Source organism: Hylobates moloch, unplaced genomic scaffold, assembly GCF_009828535.3.
Source record: "Hylobates moloch isolate HMO894 unplaced genomic scaffold, HMol_V3 SCAFFOLD_5, whole genome shotgun sequence".
NCBI lineage: Eukaryota > Metazoa > Chordata > Mammalia > Primates > Hylobatidae > Hylobates > Hylobates moloch.
Window position 1 is genome coordinate 111003019 of NW_026652280.1, and position 9864 is coordinate 111012882.

General features: G+C 45.2%; 1 pseudogene; it reads left to right on the forward strand.

Moving 5' to 3' along the window:
• Positions 1 to 8009: 8009 nt before the first annotated feature.
• LOC116468343 (glyceraldehyde-3-phosphate dehydrogenase-like) lies at positions 8010 to 9010 on the forward strand (annotated as a pseudogene).
• Positions 9011 to 9864: the final 854 nt, after the last annotated feature.

Sequence of the window (9864 nt, forward strand, 5' to 3'; positions counted from 1 at the left end):
GCTCTGCCTTCATGAATAGATTAATGCTTTTCTCGCAGGAGCGTGTTCCTGGATAAAAAGATAAGTTTGGACTGCTTCCTGGTCTCTCTCATGTCCATGCTTTCTTGCCCTTCCACCTTCCACTATGGGATGTCACAGCAAGAAGCCTTTCACCATATGAAGGGCCCTGTACCCTGTACTTCCCAGGCTTTAGAACTGTAAGAAATAAATCTCTGTTCTTTATAAATTACCCAGTATCAGGTATTCTGTTATAGCAGTACAAAACAGACCAAAACAAGTGGCTTCTTTTACAAAGAAGAAATCTGAAGGTGGGCAGGCCCAGGCTGGTACCGTGAGTTCATGGTGTCCATGAACCCAGGGCTCTTTTATTTTTGCTCTGCCGTCATTAGTAGTACAGGGCTCCCATCCTCAAAGACACTTCCTTAAGGCTGCTGGAGCTCCAGCCATCATGTCTGCATTCCAGATAGGACGTAGGAGGAAAGGTGAAGGGACAAAAGACAAGAGAGAACATATAAACTGTCTGACCCCTCTTAAGACTTCCTGAAAGTCCTGAAATCTACATTTAGATTTAACAATGTCTGCTTGCATCTTATTGACCACCCTCAACTGTAAGATAGCCCGGGAGTTGCAGTCTTTTATTAGGGCACATGGTCACTCAAATATTGAGTGAGCAACTAGCAGTCTTCACCTCCCCAGGGAAGTCTCAGAGGTAGTGAGAAGTTTGGTTTAGAGGCCTTTGACTCTCCCTCTGCTCCAACTTTGTCCCTCCCCTGAGTCAACTTTATGTGATATCACTTAGGACAAGGGAAGCTTGCAGGGAAGACACCAGCACTGAGGTCTTAGGACCACCTCTCTGCAATGTCTAGAGAGTGGTATGAGCCCTTCGAGGAGCTTCCTAGGAAATAACCAAACACTGAACATTTATTGAGCATTAACCTTCTGCCAGGCACTGTGTGAAGTGCTTTATCTCCACCGTTACCTCATCCTCACAACTGCTCCTTGAGGCAGGCACAATTGTGCCCATCCTGAAAATGAGGGAGCCAAGGATAAGGGGCCATAACTTGCCTGATCACAGTTAGTGAGTACGGGCCAGGATGGAAACGTGTGTTTATCTGACTTCTGAGCCCAGGATCTTAACCAACACGCTGCAGCTGTGCTGTCCCATACAGTGTCACTGGTCACAAGTAGCTATGTACACTTAGATTTAAATTAATTAAAGCAAAGTCAAATTTAAAATTCAGCTCTCCCACCATGCTGCCCACTTTTCAAGTGCTCAGTAGCCGTGTGGGGCTAGTGGTTACCATCTTGGGCAGCAAAGCTATAGAACATTTTCAACATCACAGAAAGTTCTATTGGACAATGCTGTGCCAGAGGAATTGATCATTATTGACTTTCATTCGTCATCACAAATGGGATGATGAGAAACTTTTTTCTTGCCCTAGCCTCTTTTCCTGTTTTCCAGTTACCTTGTCTTGATATATTATACAGCCCAGCCACACAAAGAGACAGAAGAAATTCTGAAAAAGCAAATACCAACCGAAGTTGAAAGTGGCCGCTTGTGATATTTCTACTGCGATGATACTTTCCACTCTGGGGCAGGGGACCATTGTGGAGGGCAGGGCAGGCTTGGTGGGGAGGATGTTCCCTGGTGTCTGCAGTCAGCTCAGCTCACAGGGTGAGCACTAGACGGCATGAATTCCTGAACACAAAACCCTCTTATTTTTAAATTCTGTTCTTTAGCTTTTCTCTCCTTTCCCTATTTTGGCACATGCCAAATGTGTTTCAGTTTAAAACTGCACTTTTAAAAGGTTGCAAAGCTCCCAGCTGCTGCAAAGTCAGGTTTTTCAGAACACATTTGCATCTTTTCTCAGTTGCTGCCTTAATTACACATAATAAAGGTATTTAGTTATAGACAAATAGCTGATGAGCCTGAACTATAATGAAAAGGTCTTGCCAAAAGCCATTTCCCTTGTCAAGAGAGAACTTGCTCAAAGACAGTGGGAAGCTGTGATTCATTCTTATGCCACAAGTGTTACTACAAGAAATTCAGTTCACTGGGAGTGGCTGGCACACAAACTTCAAGCAGTGACAAAGTCCAGAGTTCTCAGCTGTTTTCTGCAGCCACCACTGATGCCTTGACTAGAAATGTGTGATGAGAGAAGACCAACACCATTTGTGATTGGTTTAACAGGAATCAGAAAACTTTGCAGCTGACCACCTGTTTTTGTTAATAAAGTTTTATTGGAACACAGTCATGCTCATTCATTTACACAGTCACGCTCATGATTTATGGCTGCTTTCATGAGACAACAGTAGAGGTGAGTAGTTGCAACAGATGCCATATGGCCTGCCAAGCCTAAAGTACTTAATAGATGACCCTTTCCAGACAAAGTTTATTGGCCCCTGGCTTAGAAGGTTGGAGTTGGACTAAATTAGAGTTCTCAGCCCTATTTCTGTAGGATGGCTGGCACTGACCTTTCCCCTCTCACCTGGCCCAGATGACCATCTCTCCCCTGCATGACAGCCCTACCTTCTTTCTGCCTACCTGTCTACCTCCTGGCCTCCTGCATTCTATTCTCCTCAGCACAGCTAGAGCACGCCCCTTTGAAACATAAGCCATTTCATGTCACTCCCTTACCCAAAGCCCTTCAAGTGCTTCCCATTTCACAGAGAGTAAAATCCAAAGGCCTTCAAGTGGCCTGCAGGGCCCTAAATCAGCTTCCCCGGCCATCCTAGCCTTCTCATTGAGCCTCAAACTGGCAGGCACTGTCTTCACTCAGAGGCAGAGGTGGCTCACTTGCCACCAAAAATGCCCATCATAGTGTGCCCTTGCTGCTGGAGGCAGCTGCCTAGCAAGATGCCTCAGCATTCAGGTGGGGCTGAGGAGTGGTTCTCCCCAGCAGAACATGATGGGAAGTGGTGCTAGTCACTTCTACTGGGGGTGTGGGGAGGGGATGTCTTAGGAGCCATCTGTGCCTTCTCTACTCCCCATCTGCCCACTTACTGGGGAGGAGTTTGGGACCCTTGGAAATGCGAAAGCCACAAGATGGAAGTTGTTTGGATGTCTGGACCCAAATGAAGACTGCTGTCCATCAACCAGCAACATCATGTTGAACTGGAGCATGAGCAAGAAATAAACATTTACTGTGCTGTGCTCTTATTGTGAAGTTTGGGGATGTGTTTGTCATGACAGTTAGTAGTATTGTAACTCACACAGGGCCTTTGTTCCTGCTGTTCCCTTTGCCTGAAATGCTCTTCTGCAAATACCCGCATGACTTTTCACTTCCTTCAGGTCTCTGTTCTGATGGCATCTTATCCGAGCAATTTCCGCAGATTACCCCAGATAAAATAGAAGCTCACCCACCCCAGCATTCCTCTCTGCCTGACCCTCTTTTCCTTTTCCGTTTAGCACACATCGCTTGGCATAGACTTTACCAGCTCGTGGCTCGGTGCCTGAGTTGTTAGCTGCCTTTCTCCCTCCACTAGAATGTAAGTTCTATGAAGGCTGCCAACTGGTCGGGGTATTTCCACATGCCCCCACCACTTAGTATGGTGGCTGTCACAGTGTGGGGGTGCCATAAATGTTTGATGGACACATAAAGAAATGAGTGAACAGACCAGCAATCTGGCTGTCTTCCTGATTATGTACACAAGGATGAATGGGGAAAATAGCAAGGTTTGGGGTAGGCGGTAGGGAGGAGAGAAGAAAGCAGAATGACACAAGTGGGGTGATTTTTTTTTTTGCAGTTTTTAATATTAGGTATTATTTGATGCCAGAGACAATACATGCACCAGCCATGGGGGGCCCCAACTGTCAAGGTGCTGCAAATCCATGAAGGTGTGAGACTGGGAAACAGGTGGCAAACACTGGGAGCATGGCTATGTGTTCTGCAGGGATCTCTGAGGCTCAGGGATCAGCATCATGATTAGCCTGTGGGTCAGGGAAAGCTAGGCAACTCCTAGGAGGAGTCGGCAAGAAGGAGAATCCAGAAGAGGCACTCCTGGCATCAGGAAGAGCAGGTGAAATTCCACAGCCTGGTGGGTTGGAGGAGCCCTGAGCAGTTTGATACAGCATGAACCTAGAGGAAGGTGGCGGGGAAGGGCGGGGAGGCAGACAGGCCTGTGGGGCCCAGATCATGAACAGACTTGTTTGTTATACTAGGAAGTTTGAACTATATGCTGAAAGCAATGGGAACCAAGCAAGAGAGGTTCAAGCAGGCCGATGGCATAATCAGATGTGCATTTTATGAGGCTCTTTCTGGGAGCAGCCTGTAAAAAAGATTGGCATGGAGGTGAGATTAGAGGCCAAGTGAGGCAAATATATCAAAATGTCCTAGGGGTGGTCCAGGAACCCAGCACCAAATTGCTTTGAGACAATGAAAACCATGAGGCCTAGCTCTAGCCATGGGAGCCTGGGAAGCTGTTTTCACTTTCTTTCTCCCTGTGCCAGGTGAGGGGGTGGGTGACATCTAGATTTAGTTTCATAAAACCTTGGGCTCCAGGAGAAGGCAAAGGTTTCATGCAATGACATCTTGAAACCCTGATTGGGCTTCATGTTCTGCCTTTTTTCACCATCCGGAGGGGTTCCTATAGGGATGGTGGAGCCCTGATGAACTGTTACCACAAGCCAGTGCTGAGGCATAGGCCAAGGACCTTGAGGTCCAACTGAAAGGGAGGATATTTGGGAGGCCCAGGTACCAGGTCGATCATGTTTTAAACAAAGTGTCTAGGGCCTTAGCATCTGAGGGGTGGCCAGAGAGGGGACATTCAGGGTGTGTAGACAAGGCAGCTGCATTTCAGCTGATTGGGGTTGGCATTCTCCAGGAGAATCAGCTGAAATGCAGCTGATTGGGGTACATCCTTCCCAGGAGAGGCCAAGGCAGACAGGGGAGATGTCAGGAATGGGTATCTGTAGCTACCCAAATGTCAACAGGAGACCTTCCGAGACTCTTGGTTTGCTCCCCGATGTTTGGTAGCTTCCATGTGGCAGTGTCTTCACAGCAGCAGAACTCTTGATAATTTTCCCTGAGCTCACTCACCCATGCAGCATTTGTTGAGAATTCCAAGAATGGGAGAAAGGAGGGAGTGGGGTCTCTCAGGATATGTAAAAAATACTTGGAGCTGAGCAGTGGGTGAACTCTAGGGGTCTGGCTTCCAACAATGAGTCATAAAAACTGGGAGAAGGTCAAGATTCAAGATAGCCCTTGTTTCTCATATGGTTTGTGCAAAGCTCCTGTGCTGTGAGAGAACATTCTGCATTCAAGGAGTTTACAGATGTTTAGGGTGGCTGGAGTGAGAAGTACAAGGAGGTGGGTGTATGAATGAGGTTGAGAACAGAGGCCAAGTCAAACAGAGCTTTGTAAATCATGTCAAATATTTGAAAAAATGTCTGAAACAGGTGCCCATAACTGGCTTTTACAGGTTCCCTGTGGCTCTCATTATACATGAGTGGCATGGAGATTTCAGTTAGAAGCTTAGAAGGGCTGGGGTTCAATGTGATGCTTTGATATAAGTATATATTGTGGAATGACTATATTAAGCTAACTAAAATATCTGTCACCTCACATACTTATCATCTTTCATAATGAGAACATTTAAAGTCTGCTCTTTCAGCAATTTTGAAGTTTATAATATATTATTACTAACTATGGTCACCATGCTGTGCCATGCTGAGACCATCTCAAAAACATCTTCCTCTTGTATAATTGAAACTTTGTACCCTTTGATCAACACTACTTGTTCCCCACCCCACTGCACTCCTCAGCCTTTTGTAGCCACCATTCTACTCTACTTCTAGAAATTCAACTTTTTTAGATTCCACATATAAATGAAATCATGCTGTATGTGCTTTTCTGTGCCTGTTTTATTTCATTTAGCATCATATTATCCATGTTGTCACAAATGACAGAATTTCCTTCTTTTCAAAGGCTGAGTAGTATTCTGTTGCGTATATTGTGTATGCATACCACATATTCTTTATCCATTCACTGGTTGATAGACACTTAGATTGATTCCATGTCTTGGTTATTGTGAATGATACTGCAATGAGAAGGAGAGTACAGCTATCTCTTCAGCAGACTGATTTCAATTTCTTTAGATATATACCCGGAAGTTGGATTACTGGGTCATCTGTTCATTCTAATTTCTGTTTTTTGAGAAAGCTCCATACTGTTTTCCATAATGGCTGTACTAATTTACATTTCCATGGTCGGTGTACAAGGGTTCCTTTTTTTCCACATCCTCACCAACATTTCTCTTTTGTCTTTCTTATAATAGCCTGTTAGAAACAGGTGTGAAGTGATAGCTCACTGTGGTTTTAATTTGCATTTCCCTGCTGTTGGCCATTTGTACGTCTTCTGTTGAGAAATTTCTATTCAGGTCCTTTTCTCACTTAAAATATTGGACTGTTTTCTTGTTATTGCGTTGTTTGAGTTCCTTATATGTTTTGGATATTAACTCCTTAACAGATGAATTGTTTGCAGATATTTTCTCCCTCTTTATGGGTTGCCTCTTTATTCTGTTAGCTGGTTCCTTTGCTGTGTAGAAACTATTTAGCTCGTATTTCTGGTGCTACCGAAATACAGAGGATCATAAGAAATGACTATGAACAATTATTTGCCAAAAATTGGATTTTTATGAAATCCAGTCTAGATGAAATGGATAAATTTCTAGACACATACAACCTACCAAAACTGAATCATGAAGAAATAGAAAATCTGAATAGATCAATAATTAGTAAGGAGATTGAATCAGTAATAAAAAGCTCTCCATCAAAGAACAGCCTAAGACTGGATGGCTTCATAGCTGAATTCTACCTAATATTTAAAGAAGAAAAATATCAATTCTTCTCAAACTCTTCCAAAAAATGGAAGCAGAGGGAATACTTTCAAATTCATTTCTCAAGCCTGCCTTTACACTGGTATTAAAGCCAGACAAGGACACTACAAGAAGAGAAAGTTACAGGCCAATATCCCTGATGAACATAGACGAAAAAATTGTCAACAAAATACTAGCAAATTGGATTCAACAGCACATAAAATGATCATGCACCGTGATCAAGTGAGATTTACCCCTAGGATGCAAAGATGGTTCAGCATACACAAATCAATAAATGTGATACACCATATTAACAGAATGAAGGGCAAAAACCATCATCTCAATACAGAAAAAAAAATTTGATAAAATTCAACATCCTTTCATGATTAAAATTCTCAACAGAATTAATGTACCTCAGCACAATAAAGGCCACATATGACAAGGCTACAGCTAACATCATACTCAATGGTGAAAAGCTGAGAGTTTTTCTTCTAAGCTCAGAAATAAGGCAAGGATGTCACTCCTGACACTTCTGTTCAACATAGTGCTAGAAGTTCTAACCAGAGCAATTACGCAAGGAAAAGATACAAAAGGCATCTAAATAGGAAAGGAAGATGTGAAATTGCCTCTATTCGCTGGCAATCAGGTCTTATATAGAGAAAATCCTAAAAACTCTGCCAAAGATTGTTAGAACTGATAAACAAATTTTTCAAAGTTTCAAAATACAAAATCAACATACAAAAATAAGTAGTGTTTCTATACACTAACAACAAATTTTCTAAAAAAGCAATCAAGAGGGCCAGGAGCGGTGGCTAACACCTATAATCCCAGCACTTTGAGAGGTCAAGGTGGGCAGATCACAAGGTTAAGAGTTCGAGACCAACCTGGGCAACATGGTGAAACCCCATCTCTACTAAAAATACAAAAATTAGCCTGGCATGGTGGTGGTGCGTGCTTGTAATCCTAGCTACTCGGGAGGCTGAGGCAGGAGAATTGCTTGAACCCAGGAGGCAGGGATTGCAGTGAGCCAAGATCGTCCCACTGCTCTCCAGCCTGGGCGACAGAGCAAGACTCCGCCTCGGTGGGGGGCAGTGGGGGAGGGAAGCAATTAAGAAAATCCCGGCTCTCTGCTCCTCCCATTCAACAGACAGCTGCATCTTCTCATGCAGCGCCAGCTGCATCCCTGAGACACCATGGTGAAGGTGAAGCCTGGAGTCAACGGGTTTGGCAGTATTGGGTGCGTGGTCACCAGGGCTGCCTTTAACTCTGGTAAAGTGGATATTGTCACCATCAGTGACCACTTCAATGACTTCAACTACATGGTCTACATGTTCCAGTATGATTCCACCCATGGCGAATTCATGGCAACGTCAAAGCTGAGAACAGGAAGCTTGTCATCAATAGAAATCCCATCACCATCTTTTAGGAGCTAGATTCCACCAGAATCAAATGGGGTGATGCTGGCGCTGAATATGTTGTGAAGTCCACTGACATCTTCACCATCATGGAGAAGGCTGGGGCTCGTTTGCAGGGAGGAGCCAAAGGGGTCATCATCTCTGCCCCCTCTGCTGATGCCCCCATGTTCGTGATGGGCTTGAACTATGAGAAGTAGGACAACAGCCCCAAGATAGTCAGCAATGCTTCCTGTGCCATCAACTGCTTTAGCACCCCAGGCCAAGATCATCCATGACAACTTTGGTACCATGGAGGCACTCATGACCACAGTCCACACCTTCACTGCCACCCAGAAAACTGGATGGCCCCTCCGGGAAACTGTGTCGTGACAGTCGCAGGGCTCTCCAGAACATCATCCCTGCCTCTACTGGCACTGCCAAGCCTGTGGGCAAGGTCATCCCTGAGCTGAATGGAAAGCTCACTGGCATGGCCTTCCGAGTCCCCACTGACAATGTGTTGGTCATGAACCTGGCCTGCTGTCTGGAAAAACCTGCCACATGTGATGACATCAAGAAGGTGGTGAAGCAGCATCAGAGGGCCCCCTCAAGGGCATCCTGGGTTACACTGAGGACCAGGCTGTCTCCTCCGACTTCAACAGTGACACCCACTCCTCCACCTTTGATACTGGGGCTGGCATTGCCCTCAGTGACCAGTCAAGCTTATTTCCTGGTATGACAATGAATTTGGCTACAGCAACAGGGTGGTGGACCTCATGGCCCACATGGCCCCCAAGGAGTAAGACTCCCAGACCACCAGCCCCAGTGACAGCATGAGAGGAAGAGAGGCCCTCACTGGTGGGGAGTTTCTACCGCACTCAGTCCCCCATTACACTGAGAATCTCCCTTCCTCACACAGTTTCCATGCAGATCCCCTGAAGAGGGAGGGGCCTAGGAAGCCCCACCTTGTCATGTACCATCAATAAAGTCCCCTGCGCTCAGAAAAAAAAGAAAAAATCCCATTTACAATAGCATTGAAAAAAAAAAAGTTCATTTCTGCTCATGTTGTCAGCAGCTGTGGCTCTGCGCTGCGTGTCTTCTTGTTCCAGGATCCAGCTGTAAAGCAGACCCATTCTGAACACACTGTTTTGCAGCCGAGGGAGAAGAGGGCCCACAAACCCACATGGTGCTTCTTCAAGCCACTGCTCACCAGGCGGCACAGGTCACTTGTGCTTACACCCTGTTAGCCAAAGCAAGCCCCCTGTCCAGGCCTGAGGGAGTGGGGAGAGGACCTACGCCTCTCCCATAGGCCACAAAGGGAGGGTAAGGGATAACTGGGGACAAGAATAGGATTTGCCACACTCCCTGTTTTTAAATCTTAGCAGCTGAATTAAAAGTATCATAAATGCTGGGCAGAGCCAAATAAAACAAAAGAAACCATGAGCCATGGATGTACAACCTCTAATTTAAAAAGTCAGAAATGGAGTGAAAGCCTTGTTCTCTTCCTTGAAACGCACACACTACCTCAGAGTCTCCTGAGTTTAAGAGTCCTCTCAAAAAGGAAAAGTGGTTACTTTGCCTTTAACGTTATGGGTGAATCTATACTAGCTCCTGGTGTAACCCAGCACCCTGTTTTTCTGGAGGTGGTTTAATTGCT